Source organism: Dunckerocampus dactyliophorus, chromosome 21 (assembly GCF_027744805.1).
Source record: "Dunckerocampus dactyliophorus isolate RoL2022-P2 chromosome 21, RoL_Ddac_1.1, whole genome shotgun sequence".
In the NCBI taxonomy this organism is placed as follows: Eukaryota; Metazoa; Chordata; class Actinopteri; order Syngnathiformes; family Syngnathidae; genus Dunckerocampus; species Dunckerocampus dactyliophorus.
Window position 1 is genome coordinate 13,779,007 of NC_072839.1, and position 18,293 is coordinate 13,797,299.

Consider the following 18,293-nt stretch of genomic DNA (forward strand, 5'->3'; position numbering starts at 1 on the left):
GTGTGTGTGTGTGTGTGTGTGTGTGTGTGTGTGTGTGCATGCACACTCTGCAACCTCTTGTAAACATTTCATCATGGAGGACCTTTGCCCACTCTTGTCAGTCTAGATTGTGGAGAGTCGGCCATCTGGACCGTGTCACCTCCAGACCATAACTGGGACCTTAAAAAGATGCTACTTTCTACCCCGAGCGCTATGAATATATGAAAAAAAAAAAAACAACAAAGCTGATTAAACTGTTATAAAAAAATGAGTGTATGCTTTTGCACAGGAGTACATTAGCAGCAACAGAGATGCAAGTCATGAGAAGACACTTCCCCCCTCAAAAATGATGCAAGAACTCATTAAAATTACACTGAGAGTCTCAAATTAATGACTTGGTGTCTCTGAATAATGTAGAATCTTCACACAAGCACCCAACAGAGTGTCATACAGTATCAATTCACATTTTTTAGAGTTGACAAAAATAAAGTATGTATTGAAACGAAACATTAGGTACTGCTGACTAAAAACCTGACAAGGGTGTCAAAAGTTACAGCTGAGGTGAACTCAATCACAAGTTAATGAAAAATAGTGGCAAATAAAACCTTGCACTTGCAAAACCTTGCAATATGTCAGTGATAAAAATCGGAATGATTAGGCCACCATGTGGGGTAATCTGAGCCCGTAACTGTAGCGTAGCTTCTTGCTTTACAGCTGCTGTGTATTAGAAGCAAAACAGAAGGCATTCAAAGTGCTTCCAATGCTAATTAATGAGCGTGACGGTGGTGGACACGAAAGGTAATGATTGTTGATGGATTTGCAAAGTTCCATTACTTGATCAGTATCATCTGTGGAGAAAAAAGGGTGTGCGGATTTTGCAAAAACGGCACATCAACAATGACTCCCACTGCAAATCACTTGACAAGATGCAATTATAGTTCATATCAGAGCCACTCAATAACACCATTGAGTCTCCTTTTAAATCATCACTATACCTCAATAATGTAACAATTACAACCACAGAACTTCCATTTCACCTATGAATAACAACGTCAAAATACACATAGAATAGAAGATCCTTATAAAGCTCCCTGCAGGTTCGGACATGTGTCATGTACCCCAGTGGTCCCGAACCTTTTTGGGCCGGCTCGTGTTCCCACAAATGTCCGTGGATCGGGGTTGGGGGGTGGGTCCATACATTATAGCGATATAATTTATCTTATTTATTCAACATACAAGACGCTACACTAGTCGCTACACTAACTTTGTTTTGCTCAATCAATACACAACTCTTGCAGGTGGGTTTAACTAGCAAACATCTTTGAAACAGTAGTCTCTGATCAAACTGTGCAGAATAAAATGTATGCACTTCAAAGCACTGGAAAATCTTGCCTTTTTGCACACAATTTGTTTTTATTTGATTTTATTTCATACTGATAAATGTATCACTTGGTTATGATTTTATTAATATTATTGAAGCATTTAAATGACTATTCTGCTTTATTTGCATGTCATAAAATTCCATAAAAATAAGAAGGCAGTATTTTTGGACAAAACTTTAATGTTTTCCTTTCATTTTAAGTACCGGTTCGGGCAGCGTTTAAGTACTAGCACTGTTTCAAAAAGGACTGATTGAACACCAGTATCTGATATTATGCAAACAATACCCATCTTTTAGCCAAATTACCTCAAAATTTGGTACACCACTGAAACAAATTTGAGCAAGACTGCCATCAAGCAAAACATCTTTGCACAGGCGGGACTTGTTAATTCATTGCTAAAAAGTCATTAATCATTTGTCTCATGATTATAAACTATGCAGTTGTACATGCATGCTAGCGTGTCTTCTAATTATTTTGTGCACAACCCATAGGGGGCGCCACAAAAGTACACATTTTTTCACTTGACTACATGTTTGTGACAACACCATGGTGGTAGAAAAGGGCTAGTGTGCAATAAAAGGTGAAACTTTCCAGTGTGACGCAATCATTGCAAGGCCGACACCCGTGCAGACCGGCGCGTGCGACACCTCCGAACCCACCAGGACCACTCCGCTCGATTCATATTGCAAGACAAAGCCGTACAGTCCCGACTGGGAGAAGACCTTCGCTTCTAACGCGCCCCCAGCCAGACGTGCACCAGCGACCTAATGAGGCGATGTGGTGGTCAGCAGTGAGTGAGGCACTGTGACTACAGCAGCTCCCCCTCAGGACACAAAACACAGCCAAACACTCTGGACAAGGTCCATGTTCCCAAAAGCAGCAGCGTGCCAGCAGGGATGGAGGTAATCTAGCAGCCCTTAGTCACGGCCGTGTGTGTGTGTGTGTGCGTGTGTGTCCACTACAAGGCCTGGCTGCTCCAGCAGACAACAACTGTAATAATCATATCCATGCTATGCTTTCAAATAGATTAGCAGCAGGACCCCAAAAATGTAGTGTGAATTTATCTTTTTGATGATGAATCCTTCCAAGAGGCACCAACCAGATGGTGCTGAGGGAAAAAACACAGCTTATTTCTTGATATTTGTGTCCAAATATGTGTTTTATATTTATTACTGAGGAGCAGTCCAATTAGGAGAGAGGTGTATAAATAATCTTGTCTCTTAACCTTTTTTGGCATCATTCATTGCCACCACCACGCTAGCTAGCAAAAATACAGTATAACTCACTTGTGAGGCTTTATAATTCATTACGTATTAATGTCCCGGAATTAGTGCCTCAGTTTTCATCATCAACTCCTTCCAAAAGGTCAGACGAAAACTAAAACGTGAAAAAACACCACAATATTTCCCATAGGAAATGATGTAAATCCAATTAATCTGTCCCAGACACCCCCAAATACTGTATATTAAAAAATACATTTTTATAAAAAACAGTTGTAGTTTTACATGCAAAAAAGATGGAAAATAATTAGAAATGAACGAAACGGATAAATGAACATTTAATATCACTTTTAAGTGGTGTTTACACTTGCACGCATTTTGCCTCCGCATTGTCCCACAATTCGCCGTGGCAATGTGTGTCATTTAGATGCCACGCCCGAAAAGGTTAAAGACTAGTTCAGGCACTGTTTACGCACTTGGCACGCAATTAGTGACTGAAAACGGTGCACATTGGCACGAAATGCCACCTTCCCGCAGCACTTACAGCATTTACATCCAAGTCAAGTACTGCTTACGTCTTGTGCACGACATAGTACGCAGGACGTGCAATGTTCCCGCATGGGTTTGCATTGTCACCAGCACTTCCCACATCTGTGAAGCAGTCGTGGCATTATTTGGTCCCGCTTTGTGATGCCACAACAGCAGGCATCACCCCTAGTTTTGGTTTGAAAGAGAGCTACAAGACGTTGAACTCTGGAAGACAAGCTCTCATTGCAGAAAAGAAAGGTAAGTCTACGTTTTCTTGCTGCTGCAGAAAGAAGGCAAAACTAGAAAAAAAGAAGGCAAGGACAGTGTGGGAGAGGCAACTGTTGACGAGAAGACATCGCTTTGGGCATTATGATTAGTTAATACAGAATAACAGTTTGTGATGCGCAATATTGTACAATAACCGAGAGTGTATGAGAAGAGAGATACCATTTTTGTAGAAAACCTAATCATACAAAAACTGCGGCATTCAAAAGCAGAGTTTTGACTGTACAACATTTAGTATAATGAAAAATTTCTCAATATACTTTACTCATCTGATGACTGACATGGTGAGCTGATCTTTAATGTGGTTTGTACCCAGCTTGGAAGATGGCTGTCTGTTCTTGAAAACAAATTGCATGTTCTGGGATGGTAAACAATCACGGGTCGGGTCGCTGGGAGGGGGTACTGATCATCTCAGTGTATAAATGCTCTATGTTTTGGTTTGTCATCAGAAATGTTGCACATTGGTGCAGGATGAAACCCAAAATGAATCTTGGCATTACAAGAACCAAACTATGAGACGGAGGCTATGTCCACACTAACAGGCACATTTCCCCCACTCCGTCTACATTAGTAGAGTTTTAAAAAAATGTCCACATAAAAACATTCGCTGTTATGCATTTTTGTCCAATTAGAAGCCTGAAAAAGCCAATACAGCTGACAAGGAAAATCAATTGGAAAATCTCCACTCTGGCTAACGTTTTCTAAAAGGACAAATGTGGACGAGAGGCAAAAACGCATAGGAAAATATAGGTTTTAAAAATACCTGTGCTTGTGTGAACATAGACATAGTATAGTACTTTTACTGCACATTATTTTTAAACTTTTTGTCTTTTTCCTTGTTTTGCTTATTCTTTAGGGGGCACCAGCGAGCCACAATTGGAGCAGCTGGATTGTCAAGACGTTAATGCTGAGCTGTGATGACAGCGAAAAACAAAAAACAAAATAATGAGACTGAAAATGAAGCCCAATCTTGTCAAGATGAGCTCCAAAAGTTCTATTTTTAAACTTTGAAAGGTCGATTCAGAAGTCTCTTGCATCTGATGCATGCTACCGGAGACGCCACCGATCTGTTTCTGCTTTTGCCTCATTCTCAACTCCTTGGCTGGGGGGACGGGGGTTGTGTGTATGTGTGTGTGAGGGGGGGTCTGTCTGAGGTCAGTGACAACATGGACTGAGGCAGAGCTGAAAATTAGGACGCACTGTCAAGTTGTTTTCAGTCTGCTGCCTGCCATGAGTTCCAATTAGGCGCAGGGGAAAGACAACACACAACAAAGCAAGTGCATGACTACACAACTGCAGCGGCACAGACTGCTGTAGTGCATGGGTAAAAAAAGCTCTCCTCCAGTTTGGTGTGGAAGAATAATCACCCTATTATACCTTTGTGATGATCTAACAAAATATACATCAACTCCCACAGACACTCTCCAAAATCTTCATACGGAACGTGTACAGGCAGCCACTGGGTTCCGATTTCCGATTTCAGTCTCATAACTTTATTCCAACCTAATTTTTTTAAAGCTGCATTTTTATTTTTGTATCTCATAAATATATATATTTATACTATATATTTATATTAATATTTAAACTTTATTCTTTATGCACAGTGAGAGTGACGTTGGTGTTTGTTTAGTTCCCATTTACAGTAGAAGTCGACTTACAGAGCCATCGTAGGACACCGGGGCCCTCCACTATTAGACTGGTTTTGCCACACCCACTAATCAGATGTACCCCCCGGGCCAAGTGAAGTATCATCCCATGGAAAACCTTTTAAAATGCAAGCTCAGATTTCGGGATGACCGCCTTGCCTCTCCCTCCTCCGCAAAGTGGCCCCAGTCTGCCACAACGTGACACCGAGGAGCGCAGCTGAAAGGTCAGCGGCCGCCATATGCAAAACCCAGCTGTCTCCCCTTTGCCCTGCTCGCCCTTCCTGCCTGCATGCCGGCTGCACCCTTCTAAAGATTTTATGAAGCTTTATTGCTTTTATATCCTTTTGTGCAGATATGGAGATATGTTTTGCAGGGCGTTGTGACACTAAATGAATCTCAAAGCAGGCGAATGGCGACTTCCTGCTCCACTGTGCTGACTAAGGATTCCCCTCCTGCTCTCCTTCACATGCTGGCCATCATTTATCTGGTCTGGAAATAAAATGTTTTATGCATCGTCCTGCGACAGGCAACATTAGTTTTGCTGTATTTCTCGCCGATAAACATTCCATTAGCCAGATAAGACGGCAGCATACAAATATGTCTGCATGCAATTTATTTTTTTCCCCCTACTGCTTTCAACCTTAGAGCTATTCTGCTACGCTTTACCATAAAACAATGCAGTCACAAAATAATTGGCTGTATTATCATCAGTGGCGGCTAGGAAAAAATAAAGAAAAAAAACTGGCGAGAGCGAGCGGCTTCACTTTGCAGGCTTGTTTTGCACGTCATTTTGATCTTGATGGAGGAAAGGCGATCTTAAGAGGAGCGATAGTACTTATCAGAAGAAGCCCAACAGAAGGACGTTCTACTATCTGTGTGTGTGTGTGTGCGTGTTGGGGGGGGGGGGTATTCTTCCCACAAAGAGGGTGGTCTCTGATGCTCACACGGCACACGCTTTGCACCTCGCCGTGTAATAGAATAAACGCCCCTATCTTTGCACAGTGAGAAAAAAAAAAAAAGAAAAAAAATGAGATTGTGCAAGTGTAATTCGACGCGGAGGGATGCTTTCAGTGTAATCAATCTCCAAAAAAGGCTTTTAATGGAATCAATGGAGAGAAAAAGGGGATTGATTTCCATGTGGGGAGCTGCCATTTTTAGACGTCAAAAGTCTCCTGGCCGCCGTGACGACTTCCAGCCGGCCAAGTAGGTTAATTGCATATCGAGCTACGTGGTCACCGTCCCGTCGCACCGCAGCGCCGTCTTTAAACTCGTTAATAATTAAAACATTGACTTCTTCGTTTAAATCGGGCCCACCGCAGACCTGTTGACTTAACATGAAGTGTCGTCACTGTTGGATGTCAGTAATCTTAAATGGTTCTTTTTCAACACCATCATGGTATTGGCACGTTGTTTTATACAGTAATCCCTCGGCTATCGCCCTTAATTGGCTCCACAGATGACCATGATAAGTGAATGTGAAGTAGGAGTCCTTATTTATAAATGGAATATTTTTGGAGGTAGAGCATAGAAAACCTGTACAACCTTGTAAATACAGCTTTTATCATTATTAGAGCCCTCTAGACATGAAATAACACCCCTGTAGTCACCTTTACACATGTTAGCCAGTATAATAGGCAGACATAGAAAATAAGGCATAGTAGAGATAAAAAAACAGACCCACACATTAGAATTGGGAGAGTTTCTTGTGCAGCGTACTTCTTGTGGTGGCAATGAACAACATCACGAATACACTCACATGATTTTGCATTGCAGCTGGTTATCTTTACTTTTTTGAGTGCCAAAGGATACAAATGACAATTTGATGTTGATTATAACAATAATATGCAAATGCAATGGTTGCATATCATCATGAGTATATATATGATCCTTCAAAAACATGAACATAAATTGAAGAAAAATGGTGTTTAGTGTGTCATTAGTAGTATAGAAAAAGACTGTCTGTAGGCTGCGGCCTTGTAGCTCCACGTGGGTGTTTGTGTGCATGGTAAAGGTCTCGGCTGGCGATGAAATGCTTCTGACAGGAAGTGCTGTTGTACATCTGTGCTGAGATTTGATGAATGATGAAACGCATTGGCGTGCGCGGTGAGCTTTGCAACGTGTCGCAGGCTGGCGGGTGTCACGCTTCATCAGTGGGCGAGGACGAGGGGGATCCCTTGGAACAGCGTCCTACAGTCACACGACGCCATGTTTGTTCGTGTTAATAAAGGAACAAAAGGAAGCTTGGGGACGGAGGCTGCAGGCTTTTTTGTTGTTACTTTGCTTTTTTTTATTTTTTCCTCCCTATTTCTGTTGATTTTCACGCCTGCGCCTCCCCCGCGGTCACGTCCATACGCTGCTATGATTTTTTTTTTTTATTTTGTTTACTAAGCCGAGTCTGCTGCTTCTTGCTCAACAACACAACACTTTGATGGTCTCACACACACACACAAACACACTTTTCTTCATTTTCTGCATAGTCACCTTGACCACAGGCCACAAGACTCAAGACACACACAGGACACAAGACGATTATTTAACATGCTCCGGACCTAACCTGTTCTTCTGCTCACTCACAACATGCAGCTAACTACTTCATTAGGCTAATGAAAGGTAATATTAAATTCAATTCAGATAAACTGCAATTTTGAGGAAGAAGTTGACGTAATCAGGGATGCTCCAACACTCAGGTTATATGTCAGGCTGCTTTTAGGTTCCAAAAACCTTGCAAAGGTTACAATGTTGCACCTGGACAGTCAGGTGAAGGATTGAACAGGTTCTGTTTGGTCAGTCAACATCGCCCGTTGACTATTTACACTGTTGACTAGTGCAAATGCCGCGCTGTGGAAACTATCTTTGCTCTTCCCCTCCTACATTCACGGCCCCTTTTCATGGAAAGTGGGATCCTTGCATCCATTCCAAGTGACTAAAAGCCCCGCTCTTCAGTGGAATACTTGCTAAAGATAGTAAATCCTCATTAAAGCTGCACACACGACGAGGTGGAACTCGGATGTTTCTGGGTCACTAGGTGACTCGCTAACAAAAACCGGGCCAAAAAATGCTCTACTACAAAGTCTTCTCGCAAATCAATGTTATCATACATCGAGGAATGAGAGAATGACGCTTCGTCTAATCAAAGTGGTGCCGGAAGTGCCAGATGGACGCCTTCATCGTGTGTTTGAGACAAATCAGGTAGCAGGAGTGTTCAGGTGTTCATAATTCATGATTTGAGCTACAATTCAAACTTCATAAACCCGACTTTCCATGCCTGATATGATGATTGTTCTAACCCACATTTAACTCCATGTGCTGCTGTCGTAACGTTAGACATATCAGGCCAGAAGACCTGCTAATATCCAAGCACCATGTGGTCTCCTTATGGCCTGGGGAGCTGGCAGCAGCAGCAGCAGCTTGTGCTGGAAACCAGAAGACTTTCTCTAATCAATACTTCGCAATCTGCCGTCATCTGCCTCCTCCATTCCCTTCCTCCGCACCCGTAAATATCCTACGGCGTCACATCTCACAACATGGACAGCAATCACAGACTGTTACAAAGAGCAGGAAGTGAGTAGTTGAGTCCAAATGAAGGTTTGTAGCTTGTTTTGCTGTTTGGTGAAGGCAGGACTACAAAGCACTCCCTTACTGCCCAAAAAGTCCTCCTTTGTGCTGTTTGTCCGCCTCCCTCCCAACAGACTGGTGACCTCTAAGCAGGCACTGCCTCAGGCTGTCTTTGCCACCTTTAGGGACTCCACGTCCCCCCCCCCCCCCCCCCCCCCCCCCCCCCCCCACACACACACACACACACACACACCGTGCCTCCGTGCCCACAAGGGCTTACAGGGTCCAGTGGTTTACAGATTCGGATTCCTGTAAGGGCCATCTGACAGACGGGATGTTTTTACTCGCTTGTCATTTCACGCTTCCTGTGCGGACGGTGCTCAGTTGGTACCGTGCTGACCTGTGACATTCCGCATATGGTACCCGAGGCATCATCCGTCACTTTCTGACAAGCAACGCCATTTTGCTCATGCAAATTTTAATCTGCGTGCCCTTTTTGTTTCCGATTTTCACATCCCCAGGATTTTTGGGTTATGCGGCGAGCACTGACAAAGGACAGCGGCACAATGGCGGCCGTGGCGGCGCTGCAACGCGGTGAGAGAGCGGCAGAAAGAAGCTGCCCTGCTGGAGGCTTGCTGCGGGCTATGTCTGACATCCCTCTCTCTGACGGACTGATGAGATTAGCCTGACATTTTTTTCCTTCCAACTTAAATTGCATTACCACGAGGATCTTATGTTAGGCAGATCTCCATATTATTCTCCAGGGATTTAAGTTCCACTTTGCTCTGTGCTTCATTCTGTTACTGCTAGGGATGAAATCTTCTTTACCGCCTTGCACGTACAGAATTATCCATACCGGAGTCTTTATACGTCCTATTGCAATAGTCACGGCATTGCTGCACTTTGGGCCCCTCCCCCCAATAGATCAGGACAGGTCAGCGGCAGACTTTGATTAGTCAACTATCCTTGCACGCTGGACTGTTAACACAATGAACTAACCAAGCACTGCAGCCTGAGGGTCACTGATAATTAAAGATAAGCAATGTGAAAAGCAAATCCAAACATAGACCGTGAACTATACAGATTGGGGTCAGGAGAGCATGTTTTCATAAGCCACTAATTTGCATTCAACCTTTGCAATTCACCAGCACTTTCACCTTGACATTTAAGGTTAACCAGCAAATTAGGAGTGAGTTTTTTTTTTTCCTCTGTGTGTTGTCGCACTTTGCTGTGCTGCACACAGTTTAGAGTCTAAACGTCACAGAGGTTTATAATTCACCTCTTTCTGCCTTTCATTTCTTCACATTGGCATCAAGAGGGACATGACACCTGGAGAGCTTTTAAAAAACGATGAGGACACGGTAAGCGTCTGAGGCGGTAAATCGGTTTGCTCACCGACGGCCGGGGCATGAGCGGTGACATGCTCATCAAAATGCAGGCGACATCAGTCCGGGAGAAAAACGGATGAAGTTCGGCGTCCAACTTGGATAAATGACCCAAACTGATACGCTTTGTTTTGCTCTCTGCTATGCTGGCTATGCAAAGTAGACGAGTGCAGCAGGTACCGCATGCACACTGTGCGGCTCAGGGACGATGGCGGCGACCTTGAATTTGGCGGTGAATGAAGATCTTTTCCATATTCATCCCTATCAGGACACCATGACTTGGCAATCATTAAAAAGCTTATAGATTTGAGCTCCCTGGGCTGCCTTCATTTATCACACATGCACAACCACGTTGGCTAAATGTTCCGTGGGGTTTAGCCTTTCAATGCATCTTAGCGGTGGAAGGCATCGTGAAATACTACTGCTACTACTACATACAGAATGCTTAATGTGTGTATGATGGTGAGGTACCACTGTAGCCGTAAAATTTGAAGTCCACCAACCAATCTGAAATTAGAAATACTTCTCCAGACGGCTGTTGTATATCTATTAAAAGACACACCAGTGATTTGTTTCCAATCCTTTCATACTTTCCAAGGACCCGGACCCCTTTGAACGAGTTCAACCGCTTCGAGTCACCAGTTTCCGTCACAAGAGCAGATTGAGGGGAGCAGGACTCCGGGGGTTATAGCTGCTCGTAATGGGATGAAGTCTGTTGCTGCATTGTTGCAACATGCTTGGAAGTCCTGTGGGAGGACTGGAAATGGAGTCAGGACACCATTCCTTCCTCATCTCCGGCCCACGGGCCGCCGCCCGCAAACGCGCCGCCTGCGTTTGATGTCCAAATGGAGCGCTGCTTCATCGGCCTCAGCCTCATCTCCCGTCTGCGCTTCGCCTCCTCCTCACATCCCTCACACTGGCTTATGCAATGTTGCACTTTGCATCCAAACATATGAAATATGTCAATATGTCAGCTAAAGAAGAATCTAACAGATTTAATTGCTCGTGAAACATCCTGAAAAAGGCTTTGTGAGCAAGAAAGACTTTGGGTTATCTTTTTAGCTTAAACTGATAGACCAGACTGGTTGGCTTGGGAGCAGGAAGGAGATGTAATGATTGGAGGTTGGCACAGGTGTAACAGTCGGTGAACAGATTGACTGATATCACACTCTCTCCTCCAGGCTTTGATGGGCCGGGAGGCATGTCGGTTCTGCAATGTGTGTGAGAAAGAAAGCATGAGGGAAGGATTGTGGGAAACACAAAAATCCTCAAGACTGCCATGCTTGGACATCATGACCCAATGCCGACCCCCATTTCCTTTCTCGATTGCCTCAGCACGAGCCGGACTCCATTTCACAGCGCCGCCGTTTCCCTTCTTGTCCGCGTCAAGTGGATCCTGGAGGGATCCCATTCTGCTGACGTCTCAGACAACACGAGTGATTAATGGCGGAGGTCAGAGGGCAAAGCATGTTTTACAATCACAAACAAAAAGCGAAAGTTTCCCAGTTTGAGGAAAGAGCTTCTCTACTGATGTTAATCTGTTTTCACTCTTTGGTGTCCAGGGTGACCCAGACGACAACTAGCTAGAGAGGCAGCATGGCTCCGACGGGATGCATACTGACTGAGTGCTGAAAGGTGATAATGTAAAAGTAACGTCTTGTAAGTAATGCAGCGTCCCGACAGAGGAACACAGAGTCTGACGCTGTTTTGAAATTGTATTGCTGTCCATAAACAGCAGCGCTCAATCCCAAACTTGCACCAATTAATCTGATGGTCAGCGTGGAGCATTCATAAACCGTGGAATTCTGAACATCAACATTACAACAAAAACAGTTTGCCAGAATGGTGTGCAGTATCAATGAGCAATTTATGACTGAATTGTAAAGTGTAATATCCTGGATGTAAATGTAATATTTTTTGCATATTCCCTGTGTTCTGTATTACTGCTGTCATAATTATGACAATTTGATGTCGATTTGATCTCATATAAAGTATTACTTATTTATTATATTGAAGCCTTTGAATTACTATTCGGTTCAACTCACATGTCTCAAAATTACATTAAAATAAAAAGGCACTGTTTTTAGACAAAATTTGTATGTTTTACATTTTTTAAGTACCGGTTCAGGCAACGTTTGAAGTGCCGACTTGGCACCAGGTTCAGATACTGTAACTGGTATCCAAACCTAGGTAGAGGGGTTGTCTACCAATCAGAACATCGTTGGTTTGTCTCTCAATTGTCCCTGAAGCGTTGTCATGATGACGTCCCACTTTTAGACGACAATCGGGCGCAAGCAGCCTCCTGGTGTCACCTAATTTGTGTGTTTAACGGATCAAACTCAAATACGCTGTGCCGGCTTGTATTTCTCAGATGACAAAAACAGGGCATTTACAAGCCTTTTTAAATTTAAAATTTCAATTCAAGAACAAATAAACAGGATTATGGGGCTCAGGGAGAAACATTTCGGTGTAAGGGGGCTGCTTAGCAAACATTTTCAAGCATTTAATTAGATGGGAGTGAGAATGTTTGGCTGCATCATGACCCAAAACACAAAACAAACACTATTAACCCAGTGGCGCATTCAGCTGCGATTATGTCGCCAATTATGTTACCTGTGCAATCATGTCCCCCCCCTTCCAAAATTTCCATTATTCACGCCAGTGGAGAGATCTTCTTCTGGTGTTTGCTATCAGAAATGCAGAGTACAGAGAGACTATTCTATTGCGGCTGCACTCCACAGTCCCACTAAATCACCTCTAATGGGCTTGTGGAGGGAGCACACTCTGTATCACTGTATCAATCATTCACTCTGTTTTCCTCCTGCTGCAGCCATTCCCAGCATCACTTGGCCGCTTTAATGAGCCATTACAATTCCTATCAGATGCCCCCACCCACACCCCCCGTGTGCACGTACACGTGCACAAACAAGCACCCGCGCTAACCGCCGTGCACTTACACTCACGCTGATACAGTACTCGATTGTCTGCACCAGAGTTTGAGAGAGAAGCGATCTCGTCTGTCTATTCCTCAAAGTCACGCAAACCCATCTCCGGCGATTCGGACTCTGGCGGCGGCGTGCAAGGTAGCGGCTATGTGTGTCGGCAGACAGTGGGTACGGCTCTCGTAATTGCATTGCTTCGCCATCCCACTGGCTCCCTGCATCCATCTGTCTCTTTAATATCCAGCTAAGCACTCTTGACCTTGAAGCATCCGTGACACTTCCGTGCCTTGTCCACGCCAACACATCTGTGGCTGACTCGCCCCCACCCGCAAATGTCAACGAGAGGGGGGCTGAGGGCTTTGGCTGAGAGAGGAAGCATGGAGCGGGAAAACAAGGTGCCGAATGTTGCCTGTGAGACAAAGGTGAAGAGGAGAGCATGATGGATTGACCATACAGGAAGTCACATTTCAAGGAGAGCCAAGTGCATCAGACAAAGACGTCGTCAAGGTCGCATGTGATTCGTTTCATTTCTTAACTTGATTTACAAAGGTCACCCACGTGGATTACTTTAGGAAATGTTATTTCAGCAGGAAAAGAAAGATGTAAAGGATCAGTTTTTGTGCCTCCTGGCATCTCCTCAGAGGGATTCTTTAGGCCTTTGGGCGACTGTGATGAGACTCCTCCACACAAGAATACCAATGTCTACGCCTCCGAGCGCTAACATTTGATGTTTCCGTTCAATCCAAACATATTCAGTGCTGATATTTGGATACGCTGAGCAATAGTTTACCTTCTGGAAGGCAAGCTTGGAGGAAAACATCCAGGAACACTTTCAGTGATGCCTCCGTTTAGCACACCACAGCAATCATTTGGGTCCCAACTAGCCTGACTGATTGGCCCAATTTTGTTGCTTTGACGCTCCACTACCTTGTCGGATAACATCAGAATCATTGAGACCCTTGCTACAGCCAAGTGCTCCATTTGACTTCAGCTGTACTTACTTTGAAGCCCTTTGTTGTGTGAGGCAGGACAAGCGTGAGACCAATCACAGCTATGAAACATAAAACAATACAATGATCTCCAGTTAACGTGTGGCATTGAAAAGTTGAATTATTCAACGAGCGCCCTAGAAATGCGTTAACTGACATTTGTGGGTTTAAAGGCTCTTTCCTCAGTCCTTCATTATAGAGGGAATAACATGAGAGTAAGATTGAAAAAAGAAAACTCAATCCAAGAAGAATGATTTTTGTCCCCTCTCTCGATCCCGTGAGGCAATGTTGACTTCAGGCCATGCAGTCATTTCCATTGTCACCTTTCCCCCGCTCTATTTAAAATTACTGGCCCTTTCCTTCATTAGGATTCCTGTCCTGCCGCCTGCTCCTTTGGACCTTTTTTCCGTCCCAGTCCATCTCGTGGTGACTTGTTGAAATTGGCTCTCTTCCTCAGCGGATTCTCGTCCCACAGGGTTTCCAAAACAATGCCAGCCTCGATCACGCAGGCCAGTGCAACAAAATAACACAATATTCCCAGGAGAACCAGGTCCCATTTTGTGCCGCGGGTCTACATCAGCACCCTGTCTACAAACTAGGTGGACTCATTAGACCAGAAGTGGGCAACCCACGGCTGGGAACAAATTACAAAGCCAAGTCTTGGAAGGCCCATCCTCGTGATCTTCACCAAGTCACAAGCGTCTTAGCATTAGCCAAAGCAGCCTTGGCCACACGGGCGTTTTTAAAAAGGCAGTGACAAACAACCTACTTTGCGACGTTGTTTTGAACCCAACGGGGATACGACTATGCTGCCCTTGCGAGCACCCCCCCACTACTGCTACATCTGGTAGCTTTATTTATGGCCGACTAACAGTATGCGCGCCCTCATATCAAGTCAATGTCACACGTAAAGGATAAGGATGGACCAATCTGGCAGTTCAGGTGTACTTTATAGCGCGATGTTAGCGCCCTGCAGCGTGTTATCTTTATTGAGAAACAAAGGATTAGTGACGTGATTGATGGGCCTTGTCTCCCAGGGATTATGCTGTAGAGCGCCACTAATTGCTCCCGCTTGCTCCCTCCTCTTCTATTTATCTCCCGCTTTCCGTTTCATCCCGTCTATATGCGCAGCCCCCGGCCAAGCCGTGCACTTTGATCGAGCACAGCTAGCTGAAAAAGACCTGAACTGTCCTTAAAAGTCATAGCCAAGTGACTTGATTTAGCATTCAGGTTCAAGTGTTTTTCTGGACGTGTGCCAGGCCTGGAATGGGAGGAAGGGAGGGCCTGTATGGATATGCTAACACACCATGTAATGGACTACTGTACAAGTGGAAATAATGTGCTGAGTCATTTCAGGAAGCTATTAAGCCGCCCAGGTGACTTTGAGATTCACCGGTTGACATCTACTCAACGGAATGAGGCCGCTCTCTCCTCTTCCTCCTCGTTGACGTCTTTCTAAGCAAACACAACTTAATTACAAATAAGTGGGGGGGGGGAGCCTTATTCGGCGTGCAGCAGACATCGGAGAAGAGCGCACAGCTGCACACGCGATGGAGCATGTGTTGTGTTAACCTTGAAAGCATCGTGGCCCCTGCGTTTTTCAATTAATCTCGGTACAAATTAAATTGGGAAAACAACGCTGGCGTGAGTGTCTTCAGCAACAATAGCAGACTTGTTGTGCTGATAGGTCGCCACATCACTGTGGGCCCCGCAGAGGGTTTAAAAAAATAAAAGCCCTTATTAAAAAAATGATTTAAATCGTTGCAGCACACCTTCCTGCGAGCCATGCGTGTCCTTGTCACTTGTCATTAAAGCAACCGCGATTGACGGCTGACGCAGGCTGTACATTTCTCTACCCCGGGATGCAGAAACAATGCGGTGGAGCGTGGACCTCCCCCAAGGCCGAACAATCCTAATTTGGCTCTTCATACTGTAGATATACACCTCCCTGAATAACTTCTGCAGTTTTCTCATTAGGATTCTGTCATTATTGAATGGAAGATGAAAGAAAATGATTCAGAATTATACTTTAGTAACATATTATAAGAAGATGCGTGAAATCTAATTAGATTCTCTAGATTCAGTACTTTTATGGGGGAAAAAAAGACAATCATTTGGTGGCTGCCTAGAGGGTGCAAAAATTCCCATGTTCTGTAAACATTAGATCCTGCCCTGCTCCTGCTTTAAGCATGTAAGCCACACTGAGAGGCATAAACTTACACATGAATGAACATCTGACAAAACGCTGCTGACATCACCAAGAAAGCACGGGACTTGAGGAAGCAGGGAAAGATACAAAGCACTTGGAGCACCAACGGTAAAATCTACATCAAGCTAAATGGAGGTCCAGGAGAAGCAAGAGTGCTTGCTGTCAAAGATAAACGATCTGGATATATATTAAAGATCATATTAACATGAAAACAAGGAAAATTACATTGTAAGTTTGTAATTTTTACGTTTTTTTTGTTTAAATATATATATGTATGTATTAGCAATTGATGAGATATGGAGAGGGGGTAGGATTAAATTAGCTCTGCTTCTTCCTACTCCTTTTCGGACATGTGGAATTGTGAATTGTAACATGAAGCATTCATTTTAAACTGTATGCATATTCGAAATAAAATAAACCATCACCATAACGGCCCACATAACCCACAAGCACGCACATTCGCTGTGATGCTTGTCAGCTAATGACAGCAGTTTGGAAAAGTTTAGCTACTACTTCCGATCTGATTCCCATACAGCAGCCTTGAGAATCGGCCGATGCCGATATCGATCCCACATCAGCACAGATCATACAGTACATACTTGTATTAGTTGTTTAGAAAGCGTGGAATGTTAGATTGAAGGCTCGATCAAGTGATATTACTCAAACAGAATAACAGCAACATCATGTATGAGGAAAAAGTGACCCATTTCCATCTTGATGCATCTGGTGTATAGTTTTATCACCAATAGGCAGAAAGTAGTGAGGCTTTACGTGCTCAATGAAGTGTTTGAACTAGGGCTGTCAAAAATAGCGCAATAACGGCGGTAACAAATTTATGTGATTAATTACATTAAGTTTTTTGCGTAATTAACCCACGTGCATCATGCCAAGCCACAACTCACCTTTATGACGGCAGACGGAAGCATAGTGTAGTGTCTCCACAGTCTGACACTCTTTGAGAACATTATTCTAACCTGTACTCACAAACATGTCTCTAGTCCCCCCGGAACCACACTTCCTCATTGACATGAAGCGGCCGCAAGATGCATTTAAGGACACTCGGAAAATAGCAACGATCTCTTTCTTTTGCGTGTATGTGTGGTCTAAATAAACAGAAAGACAAAGAAAAACAAGTGGATATTCTTATCGCACACTAACGTAACTCTTACTGCGGAAGTACAATTTGATGCATTGATACAATTTAAGTATACTTGGAAATCCCAGAAAATACATCTACACTCAAAACATGTGAATTCAATTTAAATTGCTTGGTGTCTTTGAACGCAACTCTCCATGGCTCGTTATGCCACGGTAAAAGTGTGATTGAAATGTTGTTGCTACTAGTGTACTAGTGTTGCAAATCAATTGTCAGACATACGCCATCTTTTAGCTTGAGTTCAATTTTCAGTTTATTTGGAGCTGTTAATGCATAGAAATATGTATATAATTGTCTCATGACATTTATATTTTTGTTCATAAAATACAGTATTCATGGTCATATTTCACCGATAGTTGCGAATGGTGATTCATTTGAAAACTGCGCTAAAAACAATTTCATTACATTGTTTAATCATTTGCCAGCCCTAGTTTAAACCTGGGAGGAGCTGCCTCTTTTCTGTTCCAACCAATGACCTTTTGCCATGGAAGTTTCTCACGCTTTGCAAATGTATCAAACAGCGATGGATGTTTCAAGAAGCGAGGGTGTTGATATCACTCCTACTCCTTGCTAAACACGCTAGCACAAGCTAGGACATGTTGTCATCGCGTGGGTTCTGCATGCTGAAAAGAAGTGCTGGCGCAGCGTCTGGAATGGACTGCCTGTATCAGACTGCCAGTATCAAATATTTTAGATGCAGGCTGATATCGAAGTGATATTCATTATCAATATCAGATTGGGACACCCCTAAATGTAGCAACACCTCTGTGAGATTGTTTGTGTGTACGTACGGATGTGTACGTGGAGCACATGTGTACGAGACAGTCGTGAATGAAAGCCATGAACGCCAGTCATTTTTTTGGGCCCGAACGACACATTATATGCAGTTTAATTTGTAAAAAAAAATGTTTAATTTGTTTTGTTTTTGTTAAATTTGTGGGAAAAAACAACTTATTTTTGTACAATCTGTTATTTTAAACAACTATTGGTAACTTATGCGAGACAGTGGTTGTTTTC

At 43.7% G+C, this 18,293-nt stretch overlaps 1 protein-coding gene across 5 annotated transcripts in view; it reads right to left on the reverse strand.

The window, feature by feature from the left end:
• LOC129174290 (cadherin-6-like) overlaps window positions 1-18,293 on the reverse strand; it is a 402,680-nt gene that overhangs the window by 100,650 nt on the left and 283,737 nt on the right. The gene's annotated exons all lie outside the window — the stretch shown is intronic.